Source organism: Saccopteryx leptura, chromosome 13, assembly GCF_036850995.1.
Source record: "Saccopteryx leptura isolate mSacLep1 chromosome 13, mSacLep1_pri_phased_curated, whole genome shotgun sequence".
Taxonomy (NCBI): domain Eukaryota; kingdom Metazoa; phylum Chordata; class Mammalia; order Chiroptera; family Emballonuridae; genus Saccopteryx; species Saccopteryx leptura.
In genome coordinates this window covers 34,835,404-34,841,830 of record NC_089515.1, presented here as the reverse complement: position 1 = coordinate 34,841,830, position 6,427 = coordinate 34,835,404, and positions in this window count along the sequence as shown.

The following is a 6,427-nucleotide window of genomic DNA, read 5'->3' as shown; positions in this document are numbered from 1 at the left end:
GGATCCCGGTCGGGCGCATGCGGGAGTCTGTCTGACTGTCTCTCCCTGTTTCCAGCTTCAGAAAAATGAAAAATAAATAAATAAATAAATAAATAAATAAATAAATAAAAAAATAAAATTGGCTTCTCAGTGACACACAAAAAAACCATGTGAGGCACTCAGGAACCTCTGCTTTCCATAAAAATTCAGGGTTTGTTTTTTTTTATCTCCTGCAAGGAGAAAGCTAAAGATGACAGAAAAGAATGTAATATCATTTGTAATGGAATGTTCCAATTCACAAGTAATAATATTATTCTATTAGAGCCTATCATTCAAAATGTCTCATATCAGAGAATGAATTATTTAATTAGGTGTTCAAACCATACTTCAGAGGACCTATTCATAATACATCACACAATAGTCTCAAACCGAGAATGTGGGTCATCTCAGCGGTGGTTGGTTTTTTTTTTGTTTTTTTTTGTCCTGCTTTTCATTGCAGCTATTTCTCAAAGCCAGTGCACTAAGTGTCGTCGTTACATGTCCTCAGTCAGAGAGAGAGAGACAGAGGCCCACATTAGGCACATTTATAGTCAAGACTTATTGATCTTCCCTGAAGCCCCTGATTGGGGCCAGCAAGTCTAAGCGGATATAGGACTTGGGAGGCAGTTTCAAGAGTATGGCTGATGGAGCAGACAGGCGGTGAGTTGGAACTTTTCCGCTCTGTGCCCCTGGGCAGCAAGTCACTTAACCTCCCTGAGGTTAACCTCTCTTCTCAATCTGCAAAATAAGGATGACGACATCTACCTTCTAGGGCGGCAGTGATGAGAATGAGGTGATATGTGTCCCGGGCTCCGAAGAGAGCCTGGTGTGTAAGAGTGATCAGTGTGGGGAAAACAGCTGTGTCAGGCTTGCTCGCGGGTTTACCGGCTGCAAGCACTTTTCTTGATTTGTGCGTGAGCGCGTGTCAGAGGCACGTGTGCATGGCCTACGGGTGCTTGTGCTTAATCAAGAGAGATGAGAGGTTGGAGACAGGGGACGGCGGATTGCCTGCCTGCCACTGTGAGGGGCCATTTTGCTGTCTGTGTGCCCGGGAGGCGGTTTCCCCTGCCTGTGTGCTTGTCCGCTGTTGTGAGACTATTAAACAGGAATGGCCCAACGCCTTCCAGCTCCGCAGCTCCTCCACCGGCTGCTCGAATCCAACGTGGACCTGCCGGGCCTCAACCACCGGCAGTACAATGAGTAAGTGCTGCGATTAGTGTGCGGCATCAGGGCTTTAATTTCTGGGTTCCCAAAGCAGCAGTAGGAGCTCTTCACCTTCCCCCCAGCCCATCCTGCTGCCCCGTCCCTCCCCACCCCTGCCGAGCTCCATCCTTCCAGTTGCTCACCAGCTCTGGAAGCTGCTTTCTTTTACTCCCTACATCTAACTCATCCGCACATCCCGCCGGCTCTATCTTCAAAATACATCCAGCATTCAACCGCTTCTCAGCGCCCCGCGGGCTCCCAGCTGGCCCGAGCCCCAGGGCAGCCCCCTCCTCTTGCACCTCCCGACTGGTCTTGCTGCTCCTGCCTGCGCCCCCTAGCGGACCCGCAGCAGAAGCTTCGGCCCAAAGGCGTCTGAAGAAAACCGCCTGGCAGCTCCTGAACCTGCGGCCAGGGTGCGTCCCGAGGCCGGGCTGCTCGACACAGGAAGGAGGAGAGACACTGAAAGTACAAGGAGGATGTGGGACTTGGGACCCGGGCATCCAGAGCCCTCAGAGGAGCGCGTACCGCCAGCAGGTGGCAGGGCGCCGATGCGTCCGGGAGGCCATGCAGGACCAGAGCTGGGGCTCAGAGAGGAGGACTTACCTTTCTTCCTAAGCTTCTGCTCCCCAAACTGCAATGTTCTCTCTGACAGCGCCCCGGTCCCCCAACGCTAAAGGACAGAGGGAACTGGCTTCACCAGCTTCCTGTGAACTGTGAACCTATTTAATCAAAGCCCAGAGCATACAGTTGTGTTGAAAGGATTGGCTTCACCTGTATAAGAGCTGCTGCTTTTTAAGAACAGATTTATTGGGCCTGACCAAGCGGTGGCGCAGTGGATAGAGCGTCGGACTGGGATGTGGAGGGCCCAGGTTTGAGACCTTGAGGTCGCCAGCTTGAGCGCGGGCTCATCTGGTTTGAACAAAAGCCCACCAGCTTGAACCCAAGGTCTCTGGCTCCAGCAAGGGGTTACTCGGTCTGCTGAAGGCCCGTGGTCAAGGCACATATGAGAAAGCAATCAATGAACAACTAAGGCAGGGATCCCCAAACTTTTTACACAGGGGGCCAGTTCACTGTCCCTCAGAGCGTTGGAGGGCTGGACTATAAAAAAAACTATGAACAAATCCCTATGCACACTGCACATATCTTATTTTAAAGTAAGAAAACAAAATGGGAACAAATACAATATTTAAAATAAAGAACAAGTAAATTTAAATCAATAAATTGACCAGTATTTCAATGGGAACTATGCTCCTCTCACTGACCACCAATGAAAGAGGTACCCCTTCCAGAAGTGCGGCGGGGGCTGGATAAATGGCCTCAGGGGGCCGCATGCGGCCCGCGGGCCGTAGTTTGGGGACCCCTGAACTAAGGTGTTGCAATGCGCAATGAAAAACTAATGATTGGCCTGACTTGTGGTGGCGCAGTGGATAAAGCCTCAACCTGGAAACTCTGAGGTTGCCGGTTCAAAACCCTGGGCTTGCCTGGTCAAGGCACATATGGGAGTTGATGCTTTCTGCTCCTCCCCCCTTCTCTCTCTCTCTCTCTCTCTCCCCCCTCCCTCTCAAAAATGAATAAATAAAATCTTAAAAAAAAGAAAAGAAAAACTAATGATTGATGCTTCTCATCTCTCTCTGTCCCTGTCTATCCCTCTGACTCTCTCTCAAAAAAAAAAAAAACAGATTTATTGAGGTATGCTTGATATACACAAAAAATTGCACATATTTAATGAATACAATTTGATGGCTTTGGACGTGGATCGTCAGGGTGATCAGCCGGAGGACCAGCTGTACAGCAGGGAGCCGCAGTGCGGTGCTGACCCTACGAAGCAGGACTGGCTTCAAGCTGTGGTGCTCGAGTCCGCCCCTTGAGTGTGCTGCTCGTGGGGGGTTAGGGTTGCAAGTCGGTGTGGCCTGAAGCTGTCCACCGTGTGCCCTGGCTCTGGGACCTCCCAGGAGGGGCAGGGGCAGCCACTGCCTGTGTGCCCTGCCTGCAGCCACTTGGCACGAGCTACAGAGTGACGTGCAGATGGCTGCTACTTGTGCTGGGCTTGGAGGTGCCCAGGAGGGGCCAAGCTGGGCACCAAGGCCAGCTGCTGCTAGTGCCAGGCCTGGGGCCACTTTGCCAGAAGTATGGAGTACATCGAGGCCAGAATCTGTTGTTTGAGAGATTTTTAGGAAAATCCGAAGCATGAGGCAAGAGAGGCCAGTTGTATGAAAAAGCCACGGCTTGAGTGGGCCCCCAAGTTGGGTGGGCCAGGGTGATGGAAACTCAGATATGGCAACTGCCTGCTGGCTCTGTGGGGCAGGGGGGTCTCAGAACAGGAACGACGGCCTCTGCTAGCTCTTCGGTCTGACAGACAGCTGCCCCCGATGCCTAACAACCCGGTTTCTTCCCTTATGTCCCTGGTTCCTTTCAAACTGCTGCTCAGAGGGAGAGTCCGATATGTAGGCCCTTTAAAAGGAGCTGCTTGGGACTTGTACTGCTGGTGGCTGAGGCCACGCAGGTGCACACTGGATTCGGGCAGATGATAGAGGAGCTGTGGAGCCAGAAAGTGTTGGGCCATTCTGTTTAATAGTCTCACTACAGCAGACAAGCACACAGACGGGAAAACCACTATCTCTGGCAATCAAATATAGCAAAATGACCGCTCACAGCGGTGGGCAGGCAATCCACAATCTCTCAAGCCAGCAAGCACCCATAGCCTTATATAAGCCATGCACACGTGCCTCTGCCAGGTGGTCACGCATTAATCACGCAAAGTGCTTGCAGCCGGTACACCAGCGAGCAAGCCTGACACAGCTGCCCCACAGGCAGGTAGATGGAAAGAATGGGTACACTGGACAAAGGGATGAGTCATGTCCTGGAAAGGACAGAGCAGGATGGCATAAGATTTATTTTATCATGCTACTCAGAACAGTACGAGATTTAAAGCTTATGCATGGTTTATTTAGGAACTTTTCACTTAATATTTTCAGATCACAGTTGACCATGGGTAATTGAAATCATGGAAAGCAAAACAATGGATAAGAGCAGGGGTCCCCAAACTATGGCCTGCAGGCCACATGCGGCCCCCTGAGGCCATTATCCGGCCCCCACCGCACTTCCGGAAGGGGCACCTCTTTCATTGGTGGTCAGTGAGAGGAGCATAGTTCCCATTGAAATACTGGTCAGTTTGTTGATTTAAATTTACTTGTTCTTTATTTTAAATATTGTATTTGTTCCCATTTTGTTTTTTTTACTTTAAAATAAGATATGTGCAGTGTGCACAGGGATTTGTTCATAGTTTTTTTTATAGTCCGGCCCTCCAATGGTCTGAGGGACAGTGAACTGGCCCCCTGTGTAAAAAGTTTGGGGACCCCTGACTGTAGTCTCTGAGAAGAAAAGAACTGCATTAAACAGCGAGGCTAAGAGGGTCCAGGAGCTGGTTTGCTTTACCCTCCTCATTTCACAGATGGGCACGCTGAGGCCAGTGAGGCCAAATGGCTCGCCCTGATCACGCAGCTGGCTCGTGAGCCGGAACTAGAGCCGAAGCGTACTTCCTGGTGTCGCCCTTGACGCCGACTTCAAGTTCAGGTTCCCAAAACCACCTGCAGGTGAATAATCTGGTAAAAGGAACCACAGACAGAAGTCATTGAAAGCTATTACACTCACATTTACAATTTACTCCAGGAAAAAGATACAGATGAAAATCACCCTAAAGAGACCCATGGGGCAGAGAGCAGGAATGTCCCAAGTGCAAAGCTTCCATTGGCCTCAGAGTACACTGCCCTCCTGGTATTGATAACCACATGTGACAATACGCAGGGAGTATGGCCAACCAAGGAGGCTCACTCACACTTCACAGTCCAGAGTTTTTATTGGGAGTGACTATTGTCCTTGGGATTGAGCTCAGTCTCAAGACCCAACCCACGCCCTGCAGGTCAGGCTGATATCACCTGGTCTAAACAGCCTGCCATGGGTCACCTCATTAATGTGAACCATCAGGTGTGAGGTAAGGAGCCTACCATGATTAACAAAGACACTCCTAATGCTTGGGAAATTCTAAGGGTTAAAGGTTCTCCTCCAGGAACCAGGGACAAAGGCCAGACCTCTTTGGGCAAAACCAAATTCATTATTACACATCTTCCTTCTGCTTGTGCCTAATAAGGGCAGTGATAATGAAAAATAAAATTAGTGGCCCTGGCCGGTTGGCTCAGTGGTAGAGCATCGGCCTGGCATGCAGGAGTCCTGGGTTCGATTCCCGGCCAGGGCACACAGGAGAGGCACCCACCTGCTTCTCCACCCCTCCTCCTCTCCTTCCTCTCTGTCTCTCTCTTCCCCTCCCACAGCCGAGGCTCCATTGGAGCAAAGTTGACCCAGGCGTGGAGGATGGCTCCATGGCCTCTGCCTCAGGTGCTAGAATGACTCTGGTCACAACAGAGCAATGCCCCGGATGGGCAGAGCATCGCCCCCTGGTGGGCATGCCGGGTGGATCCCGGTCGGGCGCATGCGGGAGTCTGTCTGACTGCCTCCTTGTTTTCAACTTCATAAAAAAAAAAGAGAAAGAAAAATAAAATTAGCTATACTGAGATTACACTAGTTACCAGACACTTCACACATATATTGTCAACTCCTCACAATCACCCTACAAAGTTCGTGTTGTATACAAAAAAGAAAACTGAAACTCAGAAAGTTGCCCAAAGTTTTAGTTGGGAAGTAACAGATTTGACCCTGTTGACACGGCATTACTTCTTGAGCCGTTAGATCCTTGTTGCCTTCATTCAGTCATTCATTTTACAGGCACATGCAAGCCTACTATGTGCAGTAATCATTCTAAGTGCTGAGCAGAACTCAAAGAGCAAAGAGCAAAACACAAAAATCCTACTTGTACAAAGTTGATACTTTTCAAATGAGAGAAAAAATAAGCAAATATATATATATAACAGTGTCTTGAATAATAACATTGCTGTGGAAATGAAGTTATGTATATACTTGTTTGGCCCTTTATTCAAACATATCAATTATAACAAGACATCTTGGAGACAACTGGGAAGTTTGAACTGGGACTAGTGTATGAAATTCTTAATTTTGTTAGATTCAATCATGGCATCGTGACTGTTTTTGTTTTTTACAGAGACAGAGAGTGAGTCAGAGAGGGATACACAGGGACAGACAGACAGGAACGGAGAGAGATGAGAAGCATTAATCATTAGTTTTTCACTGCGCG